Genomic DNA, 10,495 nt, shown 5'->3' with positions numbered 1-10,495 from the left:
CTTTGTGGATTTTTTAGATGTGGTAAGTTGTAAGAATGGTATTCTCAAGCATTAATTGTTGATCGTAAACTCTGTGAGATGAATAACTTTTCTAGTGGGTATGAGAAGACAGTAAACTATCATCCTCTCCTGAATGGAACATTACAACTACGCTTAGAAAACATTCTAGGTTAGAATACATTCCTAATAGAGCTTTCTCTCCACTGGCTGGCAATCCATTATAGCTGCAATTTCATTAAATCCCCAGTTCTCCTTGTATAGATTGGAGGGTGGGGAAGTGCCTGGTCCTCCCTACCTGCAAACCTTTGTTATGCGTGCTCTTGCTTATCTATGGCTCCCAGCTAACTTGTACAGGATGTCCTTGACATTCGACGTATGAGATAAACGGAACTTGACATTTCTGAATTGACACCCTGATTCAACTTACGACAATAGGTCCTGCAGTGGAGTGGGTTGTGGTTATGACATTTCGACTTACAGCGCAATTTTCAGAAACTAATTGTGTCATAAATCCAAGGACTGCCTGTATACCAGTTCAAAGAAGGAAACTGACATTTCTCTTCAGCTTTCCTTGATTATCCCAGTGTATCTGGTTGTGATAGCAGTCTGAATGCCCTTGCCTATTACAGTAGTTAACTGCCTTATCACACACATTAATGCTGTGATGTAACTTAGCGTTTGCACTTTTAACAAGGATCTGCTTTACTAAACTATTACACCTGTGGCTAGTACAGATTTCAGTACTGCTATAGGATGTTTCTTCCCTAACCTCCAGTTAGTCCCTATGACCTATACTCTTGAAAATACTCTGTTCCCGTAACTCCTGCTGACTGGGCTTTAAAGTTGCCAGTTGAAGGTATCATATAATTTTTAACCAAGTATCTTAATCATTCATTAAAGGGATACTTTAGGTGCTAATGCTACCCGTAACACTTACGTTGTTAGTTTTTTTAACATATTACTAGAAATATGAAATTTTAAAAAACCAAACCTCCTTTTGGGTGGCAGAGACTGCAGGAGAGGTTTAGATGCAACCATCACAGCACCATGCTGCTTCATGAATGGGAATATGAAATCTAAAAGGTTAAATTGACTGGGTTATGAGAAGGGAGACACTATAAATAAGAAAAGGAGGACTTGTGGCACCTTAGAGACTAACAAATGTATTTGAGCATAAGCTTTTGTAAGCTACAGGAATGCATCCAATGAAGTGAGCTGTAGCTCACAAAAGCTTATGCTCAAATGTGTTAGTCTCTAAGGTGTCACAAGTCCTCCTTTTTGCAGATACAGACTAACACGGCTGCTACTCTGGAACCTGTGTACAATGAGATTCTGTTGAGTAGTTCCAATCACATAAGGATCTGTCTAGGGGACTCTGGCAGTCTTAACAGGGCTCCTGAAGACGCAATAGGTATGGGGACTTAGTTATCCCGGAGGTGTCTTCCTGCAAGGCTGGACCTGCTGCTCCTCTTGTTCTGTGGATCAGGTGGGCTCACAGGGATGCAGCTCTCATCAGCTCTGGCATATTTTATTTAAAAACAAAAAAGTGAAGCGGGTCCTGGTGGCAGGGCCTAGCTGTCACTGTGTGAACACCACTCCATGTAGAGGAACTGAGGAAGGGCCTGTGGTGGCTAGGAAAGCTGGTGGGTATGACCATTGTGCCTTTACTTCCATATCAGCCTGTGTATTGGTCACTGACAGGAACCTGTCCCTTGCTTCTGCTATAGGGTGTGGTGTGATATGGCCTCAGCTCTCCACAGGTGAAATAGAAACAACCACACAGCTTAGCCTGATCCCTCAGACTAGGAATTGCCATCCTGGATCAGACCCTTGGTCCATCTAGTCCTGTAGCCTGTTTCTGACAGTGGCCGCTGACAGCTACGGAGGGGGAAAGGTGCCAGAAGACCCAGTGAGGGTATAACCTGCCCTGGGACACTTCCATGCGAACACCCCATAGTTACAGGCTGGCTTTGAGGCCAGGAGGATTCCGAAAACAAGGATTTTTAATGACAAGAGTGGGTCCCTCCGCCCTCCAAACACACGAGAAGGCCTGCTGAGATCAGTGGGACCCCTCATGCATGAGACATGTCCGTGCGGGTTCTAGGTGTGTCCACAGCAGGAAACTAATTCTTACCAGGGGTTAGTTTCACATGTGGTAAAATCCTAGTGAAGACGTTTTCACCAGTGTGAGCAGGGTAAGGTAAACACGAGCGGGGAGCCTAGCATTTACCTTGAGCTGCTAAGGTGTTAAAACTACAATGCCTCGTCTTTGCTTGGCTTTTACCTCCTGTGTATAATTACCACAGGGAAGAACATTCTTTTCTGCCTCAAAAAGACCAGGACTTAGGCCTGATCTGGAGTTCTCCCACCATAGGCATGGGAGATAGGAGTGTGATTGTTTTACTGCCCTAGCCCGGAGGCAGTTCTACTCGTGTTACTGTGCTGTGCAGATAGATGCACTTTTAAACAAATGTAACTACAGCCACATGGGAAGGTTTCGCAGTGTAACTAGCAGTGAAACCCTCCCAGGTGCAGACAGACGGGCCTGAGTCTATAACACTGCTCTGAATTATTGGCAGCAAAAGTTGCCTGGTGAAAATAAGGTGACAACAATCTAAGTAGAGAAGCTGAAACTGCAGGAGAAGGGGATAGCGCTGGCCACCACGCCCTTGGGCTCCCCGCTGTTCTCCCTTCCCCTCTCAGCCTTTTGGGTCAAAATGTGGACTAAACCCCACTGTTGTTAGGGTCCCTCTGGTTTGCTGGGGCTTTGGAGGAGCCCAGGTGTTGCAGCTCTGCAGGGAGCAAGGAGAGGGGTCCTGCCCCATGAAGACCGTTCCGGGACCAGGGCCAGGTGGAAAGGTGACCAGCAGGCACTAGAGCCAGGCAGCTACAAACCGCTGCTTTCCCCCATCGTTCTGCAAGTGGCCCCTCTCCTGATCTGGGTCCCCTGGCCTCAGTCCCCTCCAGTGCAGCCTTCAGCTGCTCTCTGCAGCCCTGCCCCAGATGCGGGGTCTCTCCCCCATCCAGCTCCAGAGCCTGAGTTCCCCCCCGCCTTACCCTGGGTTCCCCCCCAGCCCTGCCGCTAGCCCCTCTCACTGCCCCCCCCGCTCAGCTCCAGAGCCTGCCCCCCAACCCTGCCGCTAGCCCCTCTCACTGCCCCCCCGCTCAGCTCCAGAGCCTGCCCCCCAGCCCTGCCGCTAGCCCCTCTCACTGCCCCCCCGCTCAGCTCCAGAGCCTGCCCCCCAACCCTGCCGCTAGCCCCTCTCACTGCCCCCCGCTCAGCTCCAGAGCCTGCCCCCCAGCCCTGCCGCTAGCCCCTCTCACTGCCCCCCGCTCAGCTCCAGAGCCTGCCCCCCCAGCCCTGCCGCTAGCCCCTCTCACTGCCCCCCCCGCTCAGCTCCAGAGCCTGCCCCCCAACCCTGCCGCTAGCCCCTCTCACTGCCCCCCGCTCAGCTCCAGAGCCTGCCCCCCCAGCCCTGCCGCTAGCCCCTCTCACTGCCCCCCGCTCAGCTCCAGAGCCTGCCCCCCAACCCTGCCGCTAGCCCCTCTCACTGCCCCCCCGCTCAGCTCCAGAGCCTGCCCCCCCAGCCCTGCCGCTAGCCCCTCTCACTGCCCCCCCGCTCAGCTCCAGAGCCTGCCCCCCAACCCTGCCGCTAGCCCCTCTCACTGCCCCCCCGCTCAGCTCCAGAGCCTGCCCCCCAGCCCTGCCGCTAGCCCCTCTCACTGCCCCCCCGCTCAGCTCCAGAGCCTGCCCCCCAGCCCTGCCGCTAGCCCCTCTCACTGCCCCCCCGCTCAGCTCAAGAGCCTGCCCCCCAACCCTGCCACTAGCCCCTCTCACTGCCCCCCCGCTCAGCTCCAGAGCCTGCCCCCCAGCCCTGCCGCTAGCCCCTCTCACTGCCCCCCCGCTCAGCTCCAGAGCCTGCCCCCCAGCCCTGCCGCTAGCCCCTCTCACTGCCCCCCCGCTCAGCTCCAGAGGCATCTGCTCTCTGCCCCCCCAGCTGCCCGCCCCTTGCAGCCCCCCCTGGGGCCCAGCCCGGCGTGGGGCGGGCTGAGAAATGTGTCAGTCTGGGGAGCTGGCAGCAGCCCCGGCTCGCTATGGTAGGTGGGTCGCTATTGGCCGAGAACCGGGCGACCTCTCGTCACGGCGCCTCCCATTGGCTGTCGGGCTCCAGCGCCTCACGCGCTCCGGCTTCTCCTTTTGTTATTGTAGCGAACAAGTTGCGAAGCGGGGCCGGGCCGGGGGCGCAGCCGGGGGGATGCGGCGGGCGCCGGCGTGAGGCGAGACGGGGCAGCGGTGAGTACCCGGCCTGGCGCCCGACAGCCCCCCCCGGGCAGGGACCTCCTCCCCCCGGGCCGCGCGACCCCAGATCTGCCCCCTCCCGGGGCAGGGAGCCCCCAGATCTACCCCCCAGACCATGCGGACCCCAGATCTACCCCACCCCGGGGCAGGGACCCCCAGATCTACCCCCAGGCCATGCAGACCCCAGATCTACCCCACCCCTGGGGCAGGGACCCCCAGATCTACCCCCCAGACCATGCAGACCCCAGATCTACCCCACCCCTGGGGCAGGGACCCCCAGATCTGCCTCCCTCCTGGGGCAGGGACCCCCCAGATCTACTCCACTCCTGGGGCCATGGCCCCCCCAGATCTACCCCCCCAGACCATGCAGACCCCAGATCTACCCCACCCTGGGTCAGGGGCCCCCCAGATCTGCCTCCCTCCTGGGGCAGGGACCCCCCAGATCTACCCCACTCCTGGGGCAGGGACCCCCCAGATCTACCCCCCCAGACCATGCAGACCCCAGATCTACCCCACCCTGGGTCAGGGCCCCCCAGATCTACCCCACTCCTGGGGCAGGGACCCCCCAGATCTACCCCCCCAGACCATGCAGACACCAGATCTACCCCACCCCTGGGGCAGGGACCCCCAGATCTACCCCCAGGCCATGCAGACCCCTGATCTACCCCACTCTACCCCCGGGGGCAGAGACCCCCCAGATCTACCCCCCAGGCAATGCAGACCCCCAGATCTATCTCCCCCGCCCACTCCCTTCAAGGGGCAGTTTACTCCTAACACCGCCCAAACACACACACCCTAGGGTCAGTGCAGACTCCAGATCTGCCCCCTCCCCCAGGCCAGCCCTGGTACATCACGGTTGAAACCCAGACCCTCCCCCATCACTACACTAATGCATCCCACATGCAGATTGAATGAACCCCCAAACGCAGCCCACCTACCATGCAGCTCCCAGCCCTGCTCCCCCCAGGTGTCTTAATGCACGCCAAACCCAGCCCAGCCCTCCCCCGGGTTAATACACCCCCAAACCCATCCTGCATACGATGCAACCCCCAGCTCTGCAACATGCCCCAAAGTGTAACGCACTCCACACCGAGCCCATAGAACTTCATCCCTTCCCAGCTCCTCGGGTGTACTGCACCCCAAAACCAGCCCAGGTACAATGCAGCCTCCAGAGCCTGGATCCCCCCTACACACACACACACACACACACACACACACACACACACACGTCCAGACCCTAGGTCCCACTTCCCCTTACCAGCTATCAGTCGGGCACCTGGCTCCCTCCCTCTCCACTAGCCCAGGTGCAGCATGGCTCTCTCGGCCCTGGATCTCCTTCCCCACTGGCCCAGAAGTGTCCCCCAATACCTGGCTTTCTCTGGTGGGGCAACCCTATGGGCAGTCCCAAGTCCCCTTCTCCTCCTGCCAGCTCACTGCCTATAAACGGGAAAACACCCACTTCCCGGGCTGCTGGAGCCCAGCCTGTCCCCTATCACCACCCCCCTGGAAAGGGACAGGGCAGCAGGCTTCCCTACCAGGTACCCGACAGACCCCCCCTCCCGGGAGGGGCAAAGTAGCCAGGGGCCCATGGGGGGAGGATGTGTGGGTCACTTTGGGGAAAGTGAGGGCACATAAAGTTCCAGAAGTTGAGCTGCGACAGGAGCAGCTTGGTTCCACCCCCCCACACACAGGCTGTCTCCCTGTCCCCCTCCCCTCCCTTCCCCTCAAGTGAGCCAAGGCGTAAAGTGTGGGGGCCCCCCTTGGAGAAAGGTATTAGTGTTCACTATTCAAAAAGGTGGGGGTGTCTTGGTTTCCCCTCCCTGCACCCCTCGCCACAGGACCTGCATGGGTTGGAATGTGTGTGAACCACCAGCTCATGCTGAGACATTGGGGGGCTGCATGGTGTCCCCCCCCACCCCAGCCCTGTGCCTGTCCCTTTGTCCCTGCCCTTGGGATCAGCTGGGAGTGAGCCAACAGGATTAGAATGGGCGGGGGAAGGGCAGGGGGGTCAGAGCAGTAAACAAGGGGGCTCCCAGGTGCAGGACCTGGCCGGTTGTTTTCATTCTGCTGTGGGGGGGAGCAGGGAGGGTCCGTGTGTCTAGGCAGAGACAGAGGGACGAGCCGGAGGGTTGCATTGCAGTGTTGATATCCTGGGGGGGCCGAAGAATGAGCCCTGATAGGTTTGTGCAAAGCCCTGAGCCAAGGCCCCTCAGCTAGGGCAAAAGCCCCGTGCAGAAATGTCACGACCTGTGGGTCACGCTGGGGCTGGGGGGGTCCAGTCCCTGTCGGGGCAAGGGGGGACGGGCCCCGGTGAACGCAGAGTTCTGATTCTCCTCCATGCCTGGCCCAGGGCAGCTGTGGGACCCGAGGTCCTGACCTTGCAGCACCGGCACAGATAGCAAACAGTTTACGGGGTCGACCTTCCTGGCCCCCGGCTAGTATGATCCATCCTGTGGCATTCTGATATTTTGGGGGAGGGTAGGACCAGCTGGAAACCTGCCCCCCTCTCTTTGTTGCGACTTGCAAACCCGACCTGGATGGGGCTGAGCGGTTTGGAGGGGGTTCACTGGGGGCGTTGTGCGTGGAGCACCCCTTCCCTCCTGCTTCAGGCTGTGATCCCTGGGAGCAGGTTATCCCATCACTGCAGGGATTGGGCCCCTTTCTGCCACTGTCAGAGACAGGATACTGGGCTAGGTGGGCCCCGGTTCTGATCCGATCTGGCAGTTCCTGCTCATGGTGGACTCTGTTTAAAATCCCTTCCTTGGAAAACTGTTACAATTGCAAAGCGTTTGTGGGGGGGGGGTGGGCAGAACAGGCTCGTGCCTTGGTTTCCCCATGTGTAAAACGGGGATAATCCCAGCATCGTCTGAGGTTGTGTGACGAGACGTGTGTAGTGGATACAATGGGGAAGCTGGGGCTGGCGGACAATGGATTCCCTCATTATCTAGGATCGATTCTCTCCCCATCGCTGGGGTTTGGTGTAAATCTGACTTAGCTCGCGCCGTTGAAGGAGCTAGTGCTGCAGTTGTTTGAAGGGAATCCCTGCTGGCCACTAGATCATTTTGACCTAGAAAGAAGGGAAGCAAGCCCTGGAGCTAATCATGAAGATTTTAATGTTCACCCAGTGGACGATGGGCCTGTGGAACTCATTGCCACATGGTCTCACCAAGCCAGAGAGCTGAGCAGGATTCAGAAAGGGGTCTGGCGTTGACATGGCTAACAGGAGCACCTGCAGCTTGGCCGACGACCTCTAGAAACCCACGCATTAATCCACCAGCCCCTAATGGGTGGGCAGGGTCGCTGGGCGGGTGAGCCCGTGACTCAGGAGTTCCTGTCTCCGAAGCATGTGGCCCAGTGATCAGGGCTCTGGAGTTGGCATTGGGAGCCCTGGGTTCGATCCCACCGCTGCCCTGCTGGGTGAAGTCACTTCATCTGCCCCACACTTTGGGGCTCTGCCGTAGTGAGTGTGGGGGACTCGTTCCAGTGGGGGCGAGATAGGCCCCCAGGGAGAGAGCAGGGTGCTGGCCAGGGCACTGGCCTGGCAGCCGTTTGCTCGGCAGGTTCCGAGTCACTCCTGAGCCTGGATTTTTGCTTTTCCGGGCTGATCTTCCCTGCCCGGTTGGGGTGGGCTCTCGCCTGGCGTCTTCCAGACAATTGATACGGCAGGATCCAGCCAGGAAACTTTGATGGGGGCGAAACAGGAGCTCTGCTGCCTAATGTGTCTGCTGTGGACCCGGGGCACCGGCCAGTCACGCTGGGGACGGACGGGGCTATTGCTCTGGGCTGGGGCCCGGGCCAACCCTGGCCTCCCTGGCCAGAGGATTCCTTGACGTGCAGTGGCAGCTTGTAAAGCCCTGGTGCCCGGGCCGCTTTGCCTGGGTGCCCTGGGAGAGGAGGGAATTGCGCTCTGGGTGCGTTTCAAACCCTTGACGGTGCGGTGCCAGGTCCTGGGCGTGGCAGAAGCCGGCGTCTCTCACAAAGCCCAGCACGGGAGCGCGGAAGGCCCTCGCGCAGGAGCTTCCCCACCGAGACATCGGAGCCCTGGCCTGGAGAGCAGCGGATGGGAGCTCGGTCCCCGGGGCCCATCCGGGGCTCGTTGGGAGCAGGGCTGAAGGGCTCGGTCTGTCGGATCTGCACTGTGCCACCTGCTCCCCCTGGGCTGGGCCGTGGTGAGGTCAGAGCGGGGCTGGAAACGCCTGTGTTGGGACCCTGGCTCCGGCACTGACTCGGGCTTGGTCCAGGCCGGAGTCCCAGCCGCGTGGGCCGTGGCCGAGGCACGGGGAGGCTCCCCCACAGGTTAACTGGGGCAGCTTGATGGGGGCTGCTGGCCAGCTGCTTTGTCTTGGCAAGAGTTTTAGAAGGTGCTAATTAGACCCGAGCGGGTAGCTGCCCTTGATCCCCCATCTAGACAAGGCCCCTGTGTCAGCGTGTGTAGGCTGCAGCTGGCCCGTCCGCGCTGGGGAGCACGCTGCAGCCGACAAAGGGCCCCCCGTTCCGGAACAGGAGCGTCCCCCCAGACGCACGCGGAGCAGCTGTTCCGGTGAACTTCCCAGCGCAGACAAGCCCTGACTTCCTGTGCAGACAAGGCCTTGCTTTGCAGCCTGGACAGGTCCCTGCCCTGCTCTGTGCCTCAGTTTACCCATTTGTGGAATGGAGATGAGGGGCGGCTGTGGCTAGCAAATGGCTGGGCACTGACTTAGCTCACGTCCCACCTGCAATATCAGAACTGGGGGTCCCCCTCCCCGAATCCCCGCCAAAGGCTCGCTGGCGGAGCAGGAGGGATGGCCCAGCTCCCAGGGGCTGGGGCTGGGGTGTTAGGGTGGAAAGCTCTGGATGGGAGAGTTGCACTGACAGGGTGCTGGGCGAGGAGGGGAGCTGGGAAGCGTCTCCTTCCTGGAGCAGTGCCGATGGCTGGGGTCCCCCGGGGCACCGTCTCAGGGGCATCACTTGTGGGCAGAAGCCCAGTGGGTCACTGGGCAGAGGATGGTGGGCAAGGGGCCATCAGTCACCCCAGGGGGGTGTGCAGGCCATAGCATGGCAACTCGGGGGATGCTCTGAATACCGGGGCCCGTGGAATCAGAGAGTGGGGCCCCCGCACTATGCCCAGGCTGTTCTAACGCCCTGTCCCACACTGAGATTTGGGTCCCTGTTGGGAAGGCGTAAGGGAGCTGCAGGGAGTGGGGTGGGTGGTGCTCTCCCCAGCGCTGACCCCAGTGCCCGGCTCGGTGCTAGGGGGCGCTGTGCTGCAGGGAGCCGGGGGGCTGGTGGGGGTCGCTGTCCCCAGCTGTCTGTGCTGGCCCAGGCCCTAGCGGGTGCAGGGAGTGGGGTGGGTGATCTCCCCCGGCAGGCAGTCCTGGCCCAAGGCGGTGCAGGGAACGGGGGCCCGGTAGCAGTTGCCCTGTTGCTGCAGGGAACGTGTTCTGGTTTGTTGAGCCGCGTGTCCGGGATCCCCCAGCGCGACTCCCGAGAAGCGAGGGGTTGGCTCCGGTGTCCCAACCTATTTCCTGCTGGAGAAATTCCATTCTGCCTTGCTCAGCCCCTTTGCAGCTGCAGCCGGGTGCAAGATTTTTCTTTCTCTTCCCCTTCCAGCCCATGATGCTGCGTCTCTGTGGGCCGGCGCGCAGCGAATGCCGTCTGCCCCAGAGCTGGCTGCAGTTTAGTGGCAGGTTCGTGGTCTGATAGAGTGCAGCGGAGAGGGCTGGCACGCTGGAGATTGCCCCGTGCCAGGCGGGGGAAACCCAGGTAGTTTTTGCCTGAGCCAGTCCTTAGCCGTCGGAGGACTCTGCCAGTGCTGGTATAGCCCCTTGGTGCTGCCCCGTGGTGCGTTAGCTCCCCACTTCACAATGGGGAGCAGAGACTCCTTCAAGGCACCGCACATCGCTTCATTTCACTCCACACAGCACTTGGTTTGTGTGCAGTCCTCCCCTGCCCGCCTCTCACATCGCCCGCCCCCAGCGCCTCGGGACTAGCCCCCCATGCGTGCATCCGCAAACCACTTGGGAGCCTGTCGTGGCTGCGGGTGCCGGCTGGCTGAGACCCGTGCATGCCCGCAGCTCGCCTTGCTGCTTGTGCAGAGTGCGCCACTCACGGGACAGGCGAGCGCCAAGGTGCCAGCACCTTAGGGCTTGTTCGAGACCAGGTGTTTCTTAGGCTGAGGTTAGATGATGGGGAAACTGAGGCACAGTGGGGGGGACG

Source organism: Dermochelys coriacea, chromosome 24 (assembly GCF_009764565.3).
Source record: "Dermochelys coriacea isolate rDerCor1 chromosome 24, rDerCor1.pri.v4, whole genome shotgun sequence".
NCBI classification, from domain to species: Eukaryota; Metazoa; Chordata; order Testudines; family Dermochelyidae; genus Dermochelys; species Dermochelys coriacea.
Note: the sequence above shows the minus strand (reverse complement) of the source record.